A 21,627-nucleotide genomic window follows, 5' to 3' on the forward strand; every position below is an offset into this window, starting at 1 on the left:
GAGACCTAATGTTTAATAGACCACATTTAAACTGTTTAGTCTGTGGTGCAGTTGAAGGTGCTATATTATTTTTTCTTTTTGAAATTTTTATGCTTAAATAGATTTTTACTGGTTATTGGGTGGTCTGGGAGCAGGCACCGTCTCTACGGGGATGGGGTATTGAGGGGATGGCAGGGGGAGAGAAGCTGCAGAGATGTGTGTAAGACTACAACTCTGCTTCCTGGTCCCAACCTTGGATAGTCACGGTTGGAGGATTAAGAAAATTGGCCAGATTTCTAGAAATGAGAGCTGCTCCATCCAAAGTGGGATGAATGCCGTCTCTCCTAACAAGACCAGGTTTTCCCCAGAAGCTTTGCCAATTATCTATGAAGCCCACCACATGACAGGTGACTGTAGACAGTTTTTGCAATTTTTCATAGAGTTAAAATGACACAATTGATATTTTTTGTACAACCTCATTCCAATGAAGTTGGGACGTTGTGTAAAATGTAAATAAAAACAGATTACAATGATTTGCAAATCATCTTCAACCTATATTGAATTGAAAACACCACAAAGACAAGATATTTAATGTTCAAACTGATAAAAGTTATTGTTTTTGTGCAAATATCTGTTCATTTTGAAATGGATGCCTGCAACACGTTTCAAAAAAGCTGGGGACAGTGGTATGTTTACCACTGTGTTACATCACCTTTCCTTCTAACAACACTCAATAAGCATTTGGGAACTGAGGACACTAACTGTGAGGGTCATGACTGGGTATAAAAGAAGCATCCCCAAAAAGGCTCAGCCATTCACAAGCAAAGATGAGGTGTGGATCACCACTTGTGACAACCTGAGTGAAAAAAATAGTCCAACAGTTTAAGAACAATGTTTCTCAACATTCAGTTGCAAGGAATGTAGGTATTCCATCATCTCTAGTCCATAATATAATCAGAAGATTCAAGGAATCTGGAGAATGTTCTACACATAAGCAACAAGGCTCAAAACCAACATTGAATGCCCGTGACCTTCGATCCCTCAGGTGGCACTGCATTAAAAACTGACATCATTGTGTAAAGGATCTTACCACGTGGGCTCAGGAACGCTTCAGAAAACCACTGTCAGTTAACACAGTTCGTCGCTACATCTACAAGTGCAAGTTAAAAGTCTACCATGCAAAGTGAAATCCAGCGCAAAGTTCAAAAACCAGCATCTGTGATGGTATGGGGTTGTGTTAGTGCCCATGACATGGGCAACTTACACATCTGTGATGGCACCATCAATGCTGAAAGGTACATCCAGGTTTTGGAGCAACACATGCTGCCATCCAAGCAACGTCTTTTTCAGGGACGTCACCGCTTATTTCAGCAAGACAATGCCAAGCCATATTCTGCACGTTACAACAGCGTGGCTTCATAGTAAAAGAGTGCGGGTACTAGACTGGCCTGCCTGCAGTCAATCAATCAATCAATCAATTTTTTTTATATAGCGCCAAATCACAACAAACAGTTGCCCCAAGGCGCTTTATATTGTAAGGCAAGGCCATACAATAATTATGTAAAACCCCAACGGTCAAACGACCCCCTGTGAGCAAGCACTTGGCTACAGTGGTGAAGGAAAAACTCCCTTTTACAGGAAGAAACTCCAGCAGAACCAGGCTCAGGGAGGGGCAGTCTTCGCTGGGACTGGTTGGGGCTGAGGGGAGAGAACCAGGAAAAAGACATGCTGTGGAGGGGAGCAGAGATCGATCACTAATGATTAAATGCAGAGTGGTGCATACAGAGCAAAAAGAGAAAGAAACAGTGCATCATGGGAACCCCCCAGCAGTCCTACGTCTATAGCAGCAATAACTAAGGGATGGTTCAGGGTCACCTGATCCAGCCCTAACTATAAGCTTTAGCAAAAAGGAAAGTTTTAAGCCTAATCTTAAAAGTAGAGAGGGTGTCTGTCTCCCTGATCTGAATTGGGAGCTGGTTCCACAGGAGAGGAGCCTGAAAGCTGAAGGCTCTGCCTCCCATTCTACTCTTACAAACCCTAGGAACTACAATAAGCCTGCAGTCCTGAGAGCGAAGCGCTCTATTGGGGTGATATGTGTACTACGAGGTCCCTAAGATAAGATGGGACCTGATTATTCAAAACCTTATAAGTAAGAAGAAGAATTTTAAATTCTATTCTAGAATTAACAGGAAGCCAATGAAGAGAGGCCATATGGGTGAGATATGCTCTCTCCTTCCAGTCCCCGTCAGTACTCTAGCTGCAGCATTTTGAATTAACTGAAGGCTTTTTAGGGAACTTTTAGGACAACCTGATAATAATGAATTACATAGTCCAGCCTAGAGGAAATAAATGCATGAATTAGTTTTTCAGCATCACTCTGAGACAAGACCTTTCTAATTTAGAGATATTGCGTAAATGCAAAAAAGCAGTCCTACATATTTGTTTAATATGCGCTTTGAATGACATATCCTGATCAAAAATGACTCCAAGATTTCTCACAGTATTACTAGAGGTCAGGGTAATGCCATCCAGAGTAAGGATCTGGTTAGACACCATGTTTCTAAGATTTGTGGGGCCAAGTACAATAACTTCAGTTTTATCTGAGTTTAAAAGCAGGAAATTAGAGGTCATCCATGTCTTTATGTCTGTAAGACAATCCTGCAGTTTAGCTAATTGGTGTGTGTCCTCTGGCTTCATGGATAGATAAAGCTGGGTATCATCTGCGTAACATGAAAAATTTAAGCAATACCGTCTATAATACTGCCTAAGGGAAGATATATAAAGTGTAATAAAATTGGTCCTAGCACAGAACCTTGTGGAACTCCATAATTAACTTTAGTCTGTGAAGAAGATTCCCCATTTACATGAACAAATTGTAATCTATTAGACAAATATGATTCAAACCACCGCAGCGCAGTGCCTTTAATACCTATGGCATGCTCTAATCTCTGTAATAAAATTTTATGGTCAACAGTATCAAAAGCAGCACTGAGGTCTAACAGAACAAGCACAGAGATGAGTCCACTGTCCGAGGCCCATAAGAAGATCATTGTAACCTTCACTAATGCTGTTTCTGTACTATGATGAATTCTAAAACCTGACTGCAACTCTTCAAATAGACCATTCCTCTGCAGGATGATCAGTTAGCTGTTTTACAACTAACCTGTCAAGAATTTTTGAGGAGAAAAGGAAGGTTGGAGATTGGCCTATAATTAGCTGAGATTAGCTGGGTCAAGTGATGGCTTTTTAAGTAATGGTTTAATTACTGCCACCTTAAAAGCCTGTGGTACATAGCCAACTAACAAAGATAGATTGATCATATTTAAGATCGAAGCATTAAATAATGGTAGGGCTTCCTTGAGCAGCCTGGTAGGAATGGGGTCTAATAAACATGTTGATGGTTTGGATGAAGTAACTAATGAAAATAACTCAGACAGACAATCGGAGAGAAAGAGTCTAACCAAATACCGGCATCACTGAAAGCAGCCAAAGATAACGATACGTCTTTGGGATGGTTATGAGTAATTTTTTCTCTAATAGTTAAAATTTTGTTAGCAAAGAAAGTCATGAAGTCATTACTAGTTAAAGTTAATGGAATACTCAGCTCAATAGAGCAGTCCAGACCTGTCACCTATTGAAAATGTGTGGCACATTATGAAGTGCAGCAGACCCCCGGACTGGTTGAACAACTGATGTCGTACATCAAAGCAAAGAATGGGAAAAAGAATTCCACCTACAATAGCTTCAGACACTTAGTGTCCCTCAGTTTCCAACAATGCTTATTTGCGTCCTTGTTAGCAAGGACCAACGGTGACTGGTAACTACAGTGGTCAAATCATCACCACTGTCCCAGCGGTTGGGGTGTTTGAAACGTGTTGCAGGGCATCCGAAATTTGTACAACCCCAAACGTCAGTGGAACTGGGGTTGTACCAAATTCTTCCTTCTATTTTCAGTAGGCCCATAACTATGTTATGACAAATTCACCATATAAGGGTTTTGTTCATAGAAATCATCACTGTTACAGCCATTTTCTTTTCAAAGATGTTCAATTTCAGTTCAACACTTCCCCCCATAAGTATAGGAAAGCTGGATTTGATCTTTTTCTTGATATGAAAATCTCTTTTCTTTTCGGCTAACCCCACTGGCATGACAGTCACACCCTGTTGTACTTTTGGTTTGGGTGGACCTGTTTTTTGAAACTGGCTGAGTTATAATCTGCTCATGTGAGAAATGTCCTGTATGCTGGGGACCTCGTGCACACCTGGTTTGCCACTTTTACACTTTACCCAGGACAGAGCAATTCAGGATTTGAGGGACTGACCTTCGAAATGAATTAAGTTGTACACCAGTATCAAACCTGAGATTTTGAATGTCTTTCGAAACAGATCAAACCGGGGTGTGAAATTGCCAGCTTTAGAATTGTGGTCTCTATAAAATGTTGAGGCATGACCTCTCTTCTCTATCTGTTGGTGGATGCTGCGCTTTGAATATGAAAGTGGATTTCATCCCATCCCAGGTGCATCTTCACTCCACCAGCTCTAAGAAAAGTGGCCATGAATAAAATCAGCCACAGTCTCTCGTGGGGGCACCTGCACCCTGCACAGCTTGGTCAGGACAATGAAGATTTGTCATACCTTTGAAGTCAAAACGTCTTTTTAGTCACAACCAAATACTGAACTGGCACAAATATAATACAACCTTGATTATTAGACACCCCCCCCCCCTCCACTTGTCTCTCCTCATTTTCAAAGAATATTTTGGTAAATATACTTTCTGATAGCTACTTTATTAAGATTTTTTTGGGGGGGGGGCATAAAAAGACACATTACAGAGAATGTATCCAATGAAAACTTAATCAAACAAAAAACATGTTGTATATTCAAGTCATATTCCTGATCTTCTCATATCAAGGATGCAGGATCCTCAAATAAGGTATCTTTAAGAATCTTTTAACCTCCTAAGAAAGGTGCCCAACATGGTGGTCTAGGGACCCCCGAACCTGTATATTTCCACCTCTGGATAGCTCTTTCAGGTGTGCTCAGCCAATCAAGCACTGACAGCTTGTTGTTTGAAGGCACTGAAGGTGCGTCAGACTTGACCAGGTGTAAGAGCTGCATTATAACCCTCTTTTTAAATGCATCTGTAATAGAGAGTTTCACCACATCCATAATGACCTGTGCATTTAGTAGTTCCAGTGCAGCAGACATTTTTTAATTTATTTTTTTGTTAACTAGCAGGATCAATGGGGATAATGAAGAGGCTATTAGAAATCCCCCAGTCAGAGGTGGTTAGGGCCCTTCACACATAGTGTGAAGTTTGGACAAAGTGCGCACTTAATGCGCATGATGCAGGAATCGTGTGCACTAACTGTGTGAAATCGTCCCTGCCTCTAACGCCTCATATACCTGTTGCTACAACTATTTGCGCACACCAGCGGCTGAAAGACAAAGTGTGCGCTGTGTGAACCCATTGCACCCTTTTGTGGCAGGTGTCGGCCAGATTCCAGGTGACATGCACGAACATCTAACACCGCTCGCATGGCACTTAGAAAATGTGTGGCCAGTCACATTCTTGGCACTACAACAGACTGCAGGCGACCACTGTCGTACTGACAGAGAAATTTAAGAGAAGTCTAAGTTCCACATGACTGGCTTTGGTGTGTGTGCTGAAGTGACAGGAGGTGTGGCTATGACAGAAGTGGCTGTGGTGATCTGTCATTCTGGACATTCCAGCTGGGCAACACCTACTGTGTTTGGACAGACATGGCCTAACACCTGTCCACTGTGAAACGCATGTATCTGATTGCTGTAGATACGTGGACATAAATAAAAACAAATATCGGCATGGCTACATGCATAGCGAGCGAGTGCGTGCACAGAGCGGACAATGGCAGCCTGCCAGGTTGAAATGCACCGTCAGATCAGAACACGCAGCGGCGATCTGACCATCATGTCACCCATGTGAGCTCTGTTCCACATGATGCGGTGTCTGTGCTGCGGCGCTCCGTCCAAAAGACACACGTGTCGGGCAGAACACGCACGCGGCCGACTGGACGCACCGGACCAGTAGTTGTGGACATGATCAGAGCACACTGCTTCTCATTCATGTCATTTCATGGCCGTATGTCTGTGACCATGGTTCATCTACAGAGGAAGAGATGGATCATATTTGTATGGCTCGCTTGATAAATGCGGTGCTCTTATATGGTGTGTAATTTTTTTTTTTTTTTTTTGGAATACTTCCATGTCCTTCCTGATATGGGGCAGATTCCCGCAGCATTCAAAGGACAGCTCTGTAGCTCAGTGGTAAAGTCTCTGACTGACGATCAGAGCTTTTGGACAGCGTGGGTTCATGTCCCGTGGGTGATATGTTTTTTCTTCTGTTTTTTTTTTAACCACATAGCAGCACGATGTGGTCCCACATGTACCAGCTGGTTTTAATTTTTATTTATTCCACATAAGCAGTGCGATGTGGGTCCCACAGGTTCCAGCTGGGTTTTGTTTTTTTTTTTCCACAAGGAGCGTGATCATGTGGTGCACCTCGCACCGTTCCTGCTCGACAGACACCGTCACATGCACGAAGTCTCACAATGGGCTCATGCACGCCTGCCCTTCGGCGCGATGTTTCGTGGTGCGCAAATTCAAACTGTTTCGCACTGTTTTGACATTTTTGATCAGACACTGACTAAACTTCGCACTATGTGTGAAGGGGCCCTTAATGTGGCCTGGGAATGGGATGTTTGAGGTTTCCTACTGGAGCTGTTGCCCCGCGACCTGATCCTGAATAAGCGGTTGAAGATGAGTGAGTGGTGAGTGTAAAGCAAAGAGATAAAATACTGTTATTTACTGCAGGGTTGGGAGGGTTACTTTAAAAATGTATTCCGATACAGTTACTAGTTACCTGTTGAAAAATGTAGTCAGTAACATAATCCAAGTGCCATAATATTAAAGTAATGCAATTTGATTACTGTCAATTACTTCTGGATTGCTCCAATATCAAATATGCTAATACAAACAAAAGAAACTAACTATAAATAGTCTTGACCACATAGTACAGTTTAAGCAAAAATAAAACTGTTTCTTTTACATGGCATGCTCTGTTTTACTACACATTATGAATTAAGAGCACCACAATATTGTTTTAAACACACCCAGTGTTCACCTGCCAAACAAATGAAGGATAATGAAAACTCAGGCGTGTGCGGATGAATTTGTAATTAAAAGTGGCTTCCAGAACAATATACAAAACAACAAAAAAAATTATGCTACTTGTTCAGTAAATTCGCTCCATGTTTAACATATCAGTCCACTTATTGAACTTTCAAAATAAGAACAAAAGCATAATGAAAACCATTAAGTAAATCCTGTCAGTAAGGAGGCGTGATCGCCATTTTAATTCCAGGCAAGTTAGTGATTTGCGTGCATAGAAGTTCATGAAACAGGTGGAATATGCCGGAAAGCTGCGCATGTTGGCAAAGCCACAAACAAAGGAACAAGGGAGACAATAATTCCTTCCATAAGTAAGTGGTTTTGGTTCTTCTTGTCACTTTTCCGTGATATTTGGATGATAAACAGCTGTATGTCTCCTGCTGTACCTGTGTCGCCCGATGACACGGACCATTAACTCTTCACTTATGTCTAGTTGATATTTTCCACTGCTAGACCAATGTCTAGTTAAAACACTTGTCGTTAGTGATTAAAATTGTTCGGCAAGACGGGATTTTTTAAAATTTGCACCTTAAAATAATGAGATTATAATGACCCGCACTGTGCCGCTCACAGTCACACCCACACATAGAAATGTGTACACACACCACTGACTTCATGAATGAAACTCGGTCAATAAAGGAATAATTGTGTAAAAATATAATATGTATATAAATGCATTGTAATGGTTTTAGGAGCTGCATTGAACACAGCAGCGGCTGCAGCAGCAGGACGCCTCAGCTCAGCAGCTTGAACAGTGCAGATCCGTGTAACTTTCAACACTAATATTTGAGAATGTGTGTGTGTGTCAGAATAAGTTTAATACTTTCCTGACATAATTGAATGTAATTTAATTTTACTGGCTCAATATCCAGGTCAAAATGACATTTTAACACGTATTTTGCGAGCATTTTTCTGAGTGTGTTCAGTCACGGATCTCCATTGAAAATGCATTAAAATCTGGGTACTTCATCAATATTTTGCCCGGTTAGGAGACGTCATGCCGTTGTTCATGAAGAGACATTTTCGTTTCAAAGAAAAAAAAAAATATATATATATATATATACAGATAACAGGGTTCTAGCTAGGATAAAATTTTAGAGCAGTGGTAATGTCGAGGGAGCGGGGGGTGATGGTGCGGAAGGGGGGAAGCTTTTGAAATTTCAAGCTAAAAATTGGCCATTCTAGGGGTACCCAAAGGGGAAAAGCCAGGTACGACAGCCCAAGTCCCTTCATCATGTCCAGAAGGCTGGGGAAGTTTGTTGAGTGGGCAGTCTCATTCTGGGTTACCAGTAAGTACATGGCCCTCAGTGAGGCAATCAGAGTCCGTGGACATTTTTAAGTCAAGACTTAAAACCTATTTTTATTCTCTTTCTTATGAGTAGATTTTATTTTGTTATGTTTTATTCTTTTACTTCTGTTTTTAATTAGGTATTTGAAATTTTTTATTTTTATTTATTTTAATTTTTTTTATGTTGAACTGTTATGTGTGACACGCCTTGAGATGGCTTTTGTTGTAATTTGGTGCTTTATAAGCTGATTAAATTGAAACTGAACAACATTTTATTGAGTCTTAAAGTAAACATAAAATTGGTTACTGGATCCTTAAACTCTGGACATAATAAACTCTACATGGTGGATCCTTGATCTCTGGACATAAACAGAAATAAAATCTGTTAGTTTTTGTCAAAAGCATTTACTTTCAGACATTATTATTGGCATGAATGTATTTCCATACCTATGAGCTGAGCTTTTGTAGCTGTGCTGCAGGTCAGATTTATAAAGAATGCAAGACGTCTCATTTTGGGAGGAAAAAACATTTTAGTAGATTGTAGTTTATTGTCTGTATTGCAACGTTTGTAAGAGGTGTCATTTTATTTAAAGCGGTGATTCGTTTTGAAGTTATTCATTCCAAGCGGACTCTGTCTCAACAGAGAGCCACGCAGCATTTGAAGCTGTGACAAAACAGAGGCCGATTCTCGTTTCTCGACTGCAACAAGACCAGAGTCCCAGTTACAGACTTTAATCCACACAACAGTGACTCATGATATTATATTGGCTTTCAGAGGGGTGAAGAAGTGGACTTACCACTTCTGAAGAGCAGCGGATCAAAATTGAAAATCATAATGGTCCAAAATAAGCGTAACAGTACAAATTATAGTAGAGAAGCTTGAATCTTCGACTGGACTGGGTTGCTTGACGCGAGGACGTTTCGCTTCAAATTGCAGAAGCTTCCTCAGCTAAAATTCTTGCCCTGGTAGTCTGACTTCTGTCTTGAGAAGAATAAACAGAAGCCACAAAAGCTGGAGTTTTAAACCTAACCAGACCCCTCCTACCGAGAGGCAGACTGCTATAGGCTAATGACTAAACAATAGCTCTAATTAGCACCTAGTGTGCTCTAGTTAGCACCCTCCTAATGACAGGGCAGCCGTCCTTCCTAATGATGGGACGGACGACTCTCCTGATGACGTGAATGACTCATTACCATGAACAAAAGACTGAAACTGCTTTGACCTGAGTACCCCATTGTAAACAGGGGACAAAGCGTGTCTCAGACCCCCTCCCCGGTTAAGGCTGGGTTTCAACTGTTTTACATAGAATGCCTCCTTGACCCCTCTCTCAAACCATTTCTTCTCTCTGGCTAAGATTTCAACTTCCTTGTCCTCAAACGTGTGGTTAGTGTCTTTAAGGTGGAGATGAACTGCAGATTGAGGTCCACTGGCGCCCTCTCTGCAGTGCTGGTACAGCCTTTTGTGTAAAGGTACAAAATTATAGCGTAACGGGCCGTAATGCAAGTTTGCGCTAGCTAGAACCCTGGATAATATCATAAAATGCATTCAAATTGTAATCCTGCAAAGTAATCCCCATTTTTACTAAATATACCTGTAATCTGAATGTCTTTTTTTCTATAACTGTAGCGGAATACAGTTACCTTTTTTTGTATCCTAATTACGTAACGCCATTACATGTATTCCATTACTCCCCAAGCCTGATTTACTGTAATTCTCGACCTAATTATTGGGCCTTATTTGAAAGAAGTTAGCTTCTCATTATGTAAGCGAATGCTAAAATATGAATGGAAAAAAAATAAAATTAGGCATTTAAAAAAATACCCTCATTTGTCCAACCAGAAGTTGCGTGACGTTACGTTGGATTATATCATGAGCTAACGGCGGGAACTCTGCAGAGTGCAGCTCTGGCTCAGATACGCTGACATGCACGTGTGACTTCCCCAAATCTCAGAGGTCAGGGCGGGTGGTCAAAGGGTAAACTCCAAAACAAAGAGGAGCTACATCAACCTGACTGACCAGGGCAGACCAGAGGACATGACATTAGAGACGGAGCTGCACTCCAACAACCATCCAGAAGACAAGCACAGACTCAAATGTCTTTTTTTGGTTTTGTTTGTTTTTTGTTTTTTTTTGTTTTTTTGCATTTCTTCTCCCTGACCTCACTGCAGCAAAATAAGTCTTTGCCTTTTCACCCAACTGAGTGATGGCTGATGACGACGCTCACTTTCGGTGGATGAAACTTTTCAGATGTCTGTAATGCAGTGGCGGCAGTGGGTCCAAATAAAGACCATCTGTACCGCCAGGCGGTGAAAGCAAGTCTGACATTTTCAGGAGATCTGGTCCGCTGTTACTTCAACTTTTGAGGATGTCCAGGTGACCCAAACCTGTCCATCACTTATTCAACAAAGCTCTCTGCAGGGCCACATCAGGGATTTTCAGATATCTGGTGCCTATAAGATTTGTGCTGAAACTTAACCTTCTTTTTATTCAATAAAATGGTTTGACTTGTTCCAGTCTTTTCGACAGACTGGTGGGTTTTTCCTCACTCGTGTCCACACCTTGTCCTGTCTTAGCATGTTTTCTTTCATTTTTCTCAGCACTCCTGTCTCATCCTTGTCCACATTGTCTCCCTCATCTTTCTTTCTCTACTGGTTGTCAGCTCTGCACAGACAGATTCACGTGGATATTTTCTGGAGAAATCGTTGTTTCTGTCTGCGTTTATTCTGCTCCCTCTCCTCATGCTGCTAATCAACACAGTTCTGCACCATTAGGACTTTACTGTCCAATAATTACATTCATTGAGATTTTCATCTGAAGATTTTCCAAGTTTATTGCCTCTGCTAACATATAAACATCTGTTTTATGATTGGTTTCATAGCAGGATCGCTACAAACTAATGAAGCATACTTGAGATTGATTGTTTTGTTTTTTAACATGGTCGTATGGTGGCTGATTGGGCCACAACACTTCCAAATGAAGAGAAACCCAGCAAAAGCAGAAAACATAAAAAAGTGCAGCAATTCAACAACATAGAATAACACCAAAAAAGTCTTACATATTGAAAATAAATGCTGGCAAACACAGTGAAAAAACAGCAACATGCAGCAATTTAATTTGATAGCATCTGCTGCAAATTCACACATTGCACTCAAACATAAATGCTTTTCAAAGCTTCACAACACAACAGAAGCAGTAACAACATAACTAAGTAACAACGACTCTTTATCACTAACAGCATGGCACATATGTGTAAAATCACTACGATCCTGTGTTTTATGGTTAAACACATCAAATTTTGCATTGATATTGTTTGAAATTTTTTTAAAAAATTGTAGATAACATGTCAAATTCAAATTTTCCCCCAAGGAAAATAAATAGCAAAATCCAAGATATCTGCCACACCATTCTAGAACATCTTCAAAACACTCATCTTTACTACTGTGTCATATGATACAGACACAAATGAAGTGTAGTTTTCTACTGAATCAATTAAAACCACAATTACACCGATAAAAAACACAAAAAGGTTTAATTGTCTTTTTTAATGGCTAATAAAAGGTGGTTAGAAGCCAACTATCATGTGGTACTATGCACAAAAACAAAATATGCAAATCAAATCAACATTCACATGTGCTAGAACCACATATGTTTGGTCATGACATGTTGGAAGTGATCCAGACAATACTGTAAAAAAATACTTATTGTCAAAACCATCTTTGGCACATAAAACCAATATAATTACATAGTGTTTAATATATAGCAAACAATGTCTGTGCAAAAAACACACCATTTCACATATCTGACTGCTATACCTGGACAGTAAACCCAAATACGGTTATTTATTTACTTTATTCTTTATTATACTTTGATAGTGTTCTCTATATTTTTTATGTTGTGTTATTTTATTTGCAATGCAATGAAGCTTAGAAGTCAGGAGAGAAATGTCTGCTTTCGGGATGTTGTGAGTACTTATGTTGGGTTATGGAGCTTACATGGAGCTTTGTTGGAATTTGCAGTAGATGCATTATCAACTTAATTTGTCAGGTGTGGTGCATGTCATTTTTCAATTTGCAAGCATTTGTTATGCTGAATTGATGCAGTTATTTATTATTATTTGCTTGGGATGTGTTAATCTGGAGATGCTGTGGCCCTAATCAGCCATCGTATCTTTTGGATGCAAAGCAACACCTGACAATAACATGAATTTCATTGAACATGAATTTTTGAGCAAACAATACATTGCTGAAAGTTTGCTGATGTCATGGCATCTTGTGGATCTTACAGTGTTCACAGGGTAAACGCCTCAGTGGCAAGAATACAGTTCAGTTATGCAGAAAGTGAGTCAGCCTGTGAGGATCAAAACTGGCTTTAATTTCTAACACGACAACTTAAAATCATTTCTTAAACTCTGGAGCTCACGTATGGCTGAAAAAAAATGTGGCTGTGTAACACTTTCCTCAAAATTTGACAATATATTTAATTCAATTTCAATTTATTTAATTTAAAGTAGTGTTCAGAATAATAGCTATGTGACTATGTGACTAAAAAGATTAATCCAGGTTTTGAGTATATTTCTTATTGTTACATGGGAAACAAGGTACCAGTAGATTCAGTAGATTCTCACAAATCCAACAAGACCAAGCATTCATGATATGCACACTCTTAAGGCTATGAAATTGGGCTATTAGTAAAAAAAAAAGTAGAAAAGGGAGTGTTTACAATAATAGTAGTGTGGCATTCAGTCAGTGAGTTCGTCAATTTTGTGGAACAAACAGGTGTGAATCAGGTGTCCACTATTTAAGGATGAAGCCAGCACCTGTTGAACATGCGTTTGTATTTGAAAGCCTGAAGAAAATGGGACATTCAAGACACTGTTCAGAAGAACAGCGTAGTTTGATTAAAAAGTTGATTGGAGAGGGGAAAACTTATACGCAGGTGCAAAAAATTATAGGCTGTTCATCTACAATGATCTCCAATGCTTTAAAATGGACAAAAAACCCAGAGACGCGTGGAAGAAAATGGAAAACAACCATCAAAATGGATAGAAGAATAACCAGAATGGCAAAGGCTCACCCACTGATCAGCTCCAGGATGATCAAAGACAGTCTGGAGTTACCTGTAAGTGCTGTGACAGTTAGAAGACGCCTGTGTGAAGCTAATTTGTTTGCAAGAATCCCCTGCAAAGTCCCTCTGTTAAATAAAAGACATGCGCAGAAGAGGTTACAATTTGCCAAAGAACACATCAACTGGCCTAAAGAGAAATGGAGGAATATTTTGTGGACTGATGAGAGTAAAATTGTTCTTTTTGGGTCCAAGGGCCGCAGACAGTTTGTGAGACGACCCCCAAACTCTGAATTCAAGCCACAGTTCACAGTGAAGACAGTGAAGCATGGTGGTGCAATCATCATGATATGGGCATGTTTCTCCTACTTGGTGTTGGGCTATATAGCACATACCAGGGTATCATGGATCAGTTTGGATATGTCAGAATACTTGAAGAGGTCAGGTTGCCTTATGCTGAAGAGGACATGCCCTTGAAATGGGTGTTTCAACAAGACAATGACCCCAAGCACACTAGTAAACGAGCAAAAATCTTGGTTCCAACCAACAAATTAATGCCTCGCAGATGTGGAAGAAATCATGAAGAAAACTGTGGTTTACAACTAAATACTAGTTTAGTGATTCACAGGATTGCTAAAAAAGCAGTTTGAACATATAGTTTTGAGTTTGTAGCGTCAACAGCAGAAGCTACTATTAAGTGTGAACACGCCTCTTTTCTACTTTTTTTTACTAATAGCCCAATTTCATAGCCTTAAGAGTGTGCATATCATGAAGGCTTGGTCTTGTGGATTTGTGAGCATCTACTGAATCTACTGGTACCCTTGTTTCCCATGTAACAATAAGAAATAACTCAAAACCTGGATTAATCTCTTTAGTCACATAGCACTACTATTATTCTGAACACTACTGTATATAGTGCCAAATCACAACAAAGCTGCGCTTCACACAAGTAAGGTCTACCCTTACCAAACCCCAGTGCAAGCACACAGGCGACAGTGGTAAGGAAAAACTTCCTCTGATGATTTCAGGAAGAAACCTCAAGCAGACCAGACTCAAAGGGGTGACCCTCTGCTTGGGCCATGCTACCAACACACTTAACAATACAAAGATACAGGAAAATTCCTGTATTGGGAGCCCTGTAGAAGAAAACACCCACTCCCATCTCTGGATAGAGCTGCACCTTAAACAGAGAGAAAAAAACAGAATCGGGTGGCAGAAAGACAACAAATACGGTATATATACAGTATAATATATGACTTCCCTGAGGATCCTCGAATATCACATGGCTCTGTCCGTGGCTCTGTCTGCCAAACACTTACAGAGGACGAGTGTGCCAGAGTTACTAACAAGTTCCACACTTCCTGTGAGCCAGAGAGTTGCTGGGATTTTGTGGCCCTTCACGGTGAACAGTGTGAGCCGGTATGTGTTCACGGTGAGGCAGAGATGACTCACAAACAAGACGGACAAATCGGCTTATTTCCAGGTATGTTTGCCTCCACTTCGGGAGAGAGTTCAGGTTGGGAGCACATTTTGCCCCACTTAGACTATATTTTAAAATGTCCTCCAAGTGTTTAATGTGCACCTCATTTCACAAGCCACTGCAGCAGTCGAGCTTGGCTTGTTAGCCGGCAAAGTCACTACCTGGATAATAAATTAATAATTACATGAAGATAATGTTTTGGTAATATCCACATTTATGTCTGCAGGACTACATCAATTGCTTGTTGGAGCATTTAACCAGAATATGTTCTCAGCTCATGTAATAGCTGCTTCCATTTGTTTGTCTCAGTTTAAATGTCAGCCAACAACGGCTTATTGCTCACTAGCTACAAATTTACATGACAGATGCAGAATAGAAACTTTGCACACAGGGTCGATTTAGAAGCAAAAACACTGTGACTCTTTTTTTTTTTTTTTGTCCCCTCATAAATTTGTTTCAACCAACAAAGTCACTATTAATTGTGATTCCACTGAATTAGTTTTTATTTATAGAAAATGTAGCTCTCACCAGCTATAGAAACTGCATTAGGTTTCTGTGCTGTTATGTTGAAAAAATCCTCACTTTTGTATGAATTAATGCTTCTTCTTGTTATTATTATTATTTGGCTTTTGTACATTTATTAAAAATTTGAAAAAAATTAACTTTACCTCATGTCTCAAAAGCATATTAGGAACTTTAAAATTGCACATGATGAAGCTTACCAGCAAACAAAAAAATAATTGAATTGCTTAAATTATAACTTCTATGACTATAATTATTTTTGTACTTCATCTCGTTTCGTCAATTTAGTTAAGTATCATGTTGCCGTTACCATGAGCAAGAAGGATAGTGTGTTTGATGTCTTCCACCACCATCTGTTTGTGGGTGTGTAAAAATAAGAGTGCATGTGTGAGTGTGTGCGTGCATGTCATTTCAATCACAGACAAACTGGGGAGAGCTGACATTTGTAATTTCTAAAAGTAAGATATAGGAAAAAAGTCACGAAAATGTGACTCATTTCAAAAAACTTGTGAGACTGGGTTGGAAGAAACATGTTGTAACATCTAAACTTAAAACTACTAATGTATAAATATAGAGAGAGCCACCATCTGAATCATCAGCTTCTCCTTTTTGACATTATGTTGATACTTCAGATTCTTGGGGCCACAGAACCTTGTGTGTTAAGTTGAGGAGTGCTTGGAAAACTAAAGATAACCAAAAAAAAAAACAAAAAAAAAAAACAAGATTTGTTGAAACTGTGCAGCAGTCATGTGACTTTTCAGTCATTGAAATGGCTTTAAAAATATTTATTTTTATATCTGAGTTCTTCCCTTGAGAGAGGATCTCCAATAAAAGGTGTTAATTATTTAATGCTGCCAGTATGATTTCAAAATTTCTGTCGACAGAGTACATCTTTGCCTATTTTTGTTGTATGCGACTCATGTTGTTTGTGAAAAATAAGCATTTGCCAAAAATTCTAGAGAGCCGCAGCAGCTGTGAATCAAAGCACACATCTGGGATGCTTGCTTCATGCAAGTGATGTGCACGCTGTAGCCACCAAAATGAAAATCAAGACATTCTGCAGCCACCACACATACACAACTCATGTGATGTTTTTCAGGCATGAAGCACTTGTTATGACCTTATTTTAAAGCGTTACCTTGATATTGTTGAACTCAGAATTGTTGGAATACACTGATAAACTAATAGCCTGAGAAGGCCGTCTGGATGGTTATATCTTTGAAACAACATTCAAGTCTCTCTTTTTAACAAACTTTTCTATGGTGTACAGTGAACTTTTATGGAACTTGTTTTCCTCCTGTGGCGTGACGTTTGAATTTTATTTCACTCTGGTATATTGTTTTGACCCACACGGTGTCCTTACTTAGTGCATCTTTATTGTTTTTTCCTTCTGTAAGGAATTGGCTCCTGCCACACTGAGGCATACTTTGAATTTAGAAGCCATATGGGATGTTGTTTTGTTTCCAGACACAGATGATGTCTCTGATAAATTTGATGCACTGCAACCACTTCATGTCTCACGGAAAAAAAAGGTGACGAAGCAGAACTTGTGCTTTTCAGCCAAAGAGGTGAAGGTTTTATTGTTGTTGTTTGACTGAACTCTGAGCCATACTGTTGCCGTGTGCAGGTGAGGTGATGATTTGTCGTTGCTCATGATGGTTGGCGATGCTGCTGACACGCGAACCCTTTTCCCTTCCAGCCATTTAAAGTACCCTGCAAAAGTATTGGGATAGATGGTTTTTCACACAAATAAAGATGTACTTTTATTTGTTTATGCCATTCCAAATACAAAAAAATAAATAAATAAAATTTCTAAAATTAGCTTCTCTGAAGTCAAATTGAAAGCAAATCTCTACAACTTGATACAAACTAATTAAAAGTATAAAAGCCAAGATGATGGGTTGCATAATGGAATGGAACACTTTGGTATAAATAATAAATTATATAGCTGCAACGCTACGTGTGCTCTGATTGGCTGATTACCGATCAGATACTTTCCCATATCCGGACCGATTACCATGACAATCGGATCCCAGCGCGTATTTTCGTTACAAACCAGGAAGCTAAAAACACCAAGAAACCTAATTATCAAAGCTAATATTTGTGTTAGCGGATTAGCTTTTCAGATAACTTTTACGAGGTCTGTCAATAAAGTAACGGTCCTTTTTATTTTTTCAAAAAATATATGGATTTCATTCATATGCTTTTACGTCAGACATGCTTGAACCCTCGTGCGCATGCGTGAGTTTTTCCACGCCTGTCGGTGACGTCATTCGCCTGTGAGCACGCCTTGGGAAGGAGCGGTCCCGCCCCCTCGTCGGATTTTCATTGTCTGGAAATGGTGGAATGAAAAGGACTTTTTTTTCCATCAGAATGTTTTCAGAAGCTGTTAGAAACTGGCACCTGGAAACCATTCGAAAAATTTATCTGGCTTTCGGTGAAAATTTTACGGGCTTCACAGAGAATAAGGACTGTTATTACAGCTTTAAGGACCCCTTTAAGGACGCTCGGCGCGCTGCGCTCCAAGCTGCGACGACGCGGCACAAGCCACCGGACCATTTCTAAACGGATGGCTCTGTGGATACGAGACCGTTGTGTGCTTTTTCTCTGGTTATCACAAGAGCTGGACATCAGCCATTTTCCGGCAGATTTCACTTTTAACAAGAGATTTTGTCATGGAAAGCCGCACGGAGGCTTCGCGTGTAAAGACGATTCGCTTTGGAAGCGAGACAAAGGAACACCTCCGTTTCGGTGTGTCAGAGGATATGTTTGGACATGTCCAGCTCTTCACAATTTCTCTGATACTTACTGGACTGGTAAGCATTGAAAGCTGAGATAGGCATGTCCAGTGGTGGGCACACTTCGGATAATCTGATAACAGATAATTATCGAAGATAATGTTTTCTTTATTGGATTATCTTTTTAGATAACTTTAAAAACCATTATCGGACCAAATATCTTCCGAATAATGCTGAACAGCGACAAGCATTTTTAAAATTAGTTTAGCACTCACCCGTTAAAAATTTTGTAACAGACGCATAGCTATAACCTTTGCTAACAGAAGAGAGCCGCTTGTATAAAAAGCATCTCAATCCTCTGCAAACAAAAGAGAAACAGCCCCAAAAGAAAAAAAAAAAATTATTTTAACACCATACCAATAGGCTGCCGATATCACCTAAGTCATCCAGAGGCATACGTTTTTAACTTATGGTTCAAATTTTAACCAAGCAAATTTTGGACAAGTTATTTAAAATTACTGTCATGTCTGAAGTTTTATTAAGTGAAAATATCAGATATATGTTTTAGTTTTAAAATAATGTGGTAATTTTTAAGGTTTTGTGAGCAGATCCTGTGACCGGCAATGCATTTTGGGTAGGATGATGTAATCTCAGTACATCACGACAGGACAAATGCATTTCAGACACTCTGTTCAGGCTCCACAGACAACAGCATTAAACTCTAGTGCCTAAAACTCTCTTGAATATATTCTCTGCGTTTATAGATGTTGGTTTTATTTGCGTTTGTTAAATTCCATGCATTTTAAATGTAGCAGACAGGGATTACTGTATCTGGAATTTTGGTTTCAAGGCCTCTACTGCCATCTACTGGTCAGTAGTGTTCACTAAGCGTGTGGGAACCAGTAGATAGCAGTGTTCTATTTATTTTGACCCCGGTGATGTCAGATGATTGTCAAATCAACTTTTTGGCATTGCAAATGGCTTTTTTTGTGTGCAGTGAATGTAAACATTATACAAGTTTCACTTTTTTAATGGAATTACAACCTTATTTCTTTTTCAAATTCTCCCATTTTTTGCATCCAGCCTTATTTCCTTTAGAAATTCCCTTGACAAATAATATCAGTCTATTAGGACATCAGGTTATATGTTACACATATACATGTGTGTGTATATATTTTCCAACTTATTCCCATTGATGAAACCTTTCATTTTCTGCCTGAAAGCTTATTAGATGAGTGTGTTCAGGGCTCTGTTTGTTTACAAAATACACACCCGTTACAATCCAACAGCAGGGATTGATATTATCCAAAGATTTATGAACATACAAATTAACGTGCTTACACTTTATCATGATTTTCTCCGTTGTGAGATATAAAAGTGTCTTATCGTGGCGTTCGTGTTTATGTACATTATAATGCAGCGCACGAGCGACGTTACGATATTCTTCAGAACGACAACATACGCAACATGCATCCAGCAGCAGACACGCTGCTGTCATAGACAACTGCCTGTAAAGTTTTTTGGCAAGTTATAACTTTCTAAACAGCGTTATTTGTAATGAAAGCCGCTTCATTTGTGCGGCTCTTTCGGCGCCATGTTTGTTTTTTCAGAGACAGCAGTAAGCTCCTCCTACCCCTCCAAATGGAGGGATTTGTAGCCCTTCGCCTTCCCCTCCGCATCGCTCCAAAAAGAGGCACTTTTACCCAGAATCCTTCGCGATCTGTCTGTTTGTTACAAAACCTCAGAATTAGTGCATTACTCAACATTAAAAGATACATTATATTTTAACTTTGTACAAATGACATAATTGACATTAATGGAGTTATTCTATCGGTATTAATGTTATTGATTAATCAAAACCATAAGTCAGCATGACTTTATTTTTCAAGACCTGTGCCTGACCGGCATGTCATAATTGATAGAGAGTTGGCTTTATGGCTGCTCTTGGAGTGTCTCTGTGTTGGGAGCTCTGTAGTAAATAAGAGCTTCCAGCAGGAGCAGAATGTAGAAAGAAAAGTGTGGTCTCATTGTTGTGGTCTGTTTTTATTTTTATTATTATAAGCTATTAAATTTGTTCTGCTACTAGTTGTAGATGTGTCAGAAGTAATATTGGAATTTATTGGTTATCTGTAACTTGCGATACATTTTTGGGTGGTTTATTGTTTTATTTTTATCAAAGATAACTTTTCAGTTATCTGATTATCTGTTATCGAAGTTAATTTTTTGGTTATCTGAGCCCACTACTGGGCATGTCCAAACTTGTCCTCTAACACGCCGAAACAGAGGTGTTCCTTTGTCTCGCTTCCAAAGCGAATCGGTCTTTACGCGCGAAGCCTCCGCGTGGCTTTCCATGACAAAATCTCTTGTTAAAAGTGAAATCTGCCGGAAAATGGCTGATGTCCAGCTCTTGTGATAACCAGAGAAAGAGCACACGATGGTCTCGTATCCACAGAGCCATCCGTTTAGAAATGGTCCGGTGGCTTGTGCCGCGTCGTCGCAGCTCGGAGCGCGCGCGCGTGCTCACAGGCGAATGACGTCACCGACAGGCGTGGAAAAACTCACGCATGCGCACGAGTGTTCAAGCAAGTCTGACGTAAAACCATATGAATGAAATCCATATAGTTTTTGAAAAAAATAAAAAGGACCGTTACTTTATTGACAGACCTCGTAAAACCATCAGCAGACCAATTATCTTCTGATAAATTTAGTTACGATAACTTTCAGTCCGCTAACATTTTTTTGCTGGTAAAGTGAGCAAAGTTTAACGGTCAAAAATGTTTGTAAACCCTAAAATCAAACATTTTATTCCATGTGTTTGTAGCAGACTGGCTGTCACTTGCTGATGACGTCATCATTAAGTGCAAAATGTGATTGGCCGGTCAGTGCAGGGAGCATTGTGGGTAGTGTAGCTCAGGTTCACTTTGGACATTAGAGTGTTACCGTCCACTCGACGCAGAAACAAAACTGACTAATTTTAACATTATTTAATTTTATTTCTTTGTGTCTGACGAGATAATTTAATCACCGTGACGCGGTGGGAGAGAGGAGATCTCATGGTGCAGCTGTGTTACAGAGGGCCTTTTCTTCACCATTTAATCACTGTTTTGGATAATCAGGATGCTTTATGTGGATTATTTTCTTCATAATTTAATGAATCCCACTGAAACTAACAGGTAAGAATTTATATTTACTATGTCTCTTTTACTCTGCCAATCAATACATTAATGGACGTATCTTGGTTGTTTAAGCCGCAGGGTTCAAAGCATGTGAAAAAAGCAGTAGCTGTGGCCGCATCGAATCAATACTAAACATTATCGTTTTTTTGTAATAAAGATACATTTTTTAGCAG

The sequence above is a fragment of the Thalassophryne amazonica genome, chromosome 13, assembly GCF_902500255.1.
Source record: "Thalassophryne amazonica chromosome 13, fThaAma1.1, whole genome shotgun sequence".
In the NCBI taxonomy this organism is placed as follows: domain Eukaryota; kingdom Metazoa; phylum Chordata; class Actinopteri; order Batrachoidiformes; family Batrachoididae; genus Thalassophryne; species Thalassophryne amazonica.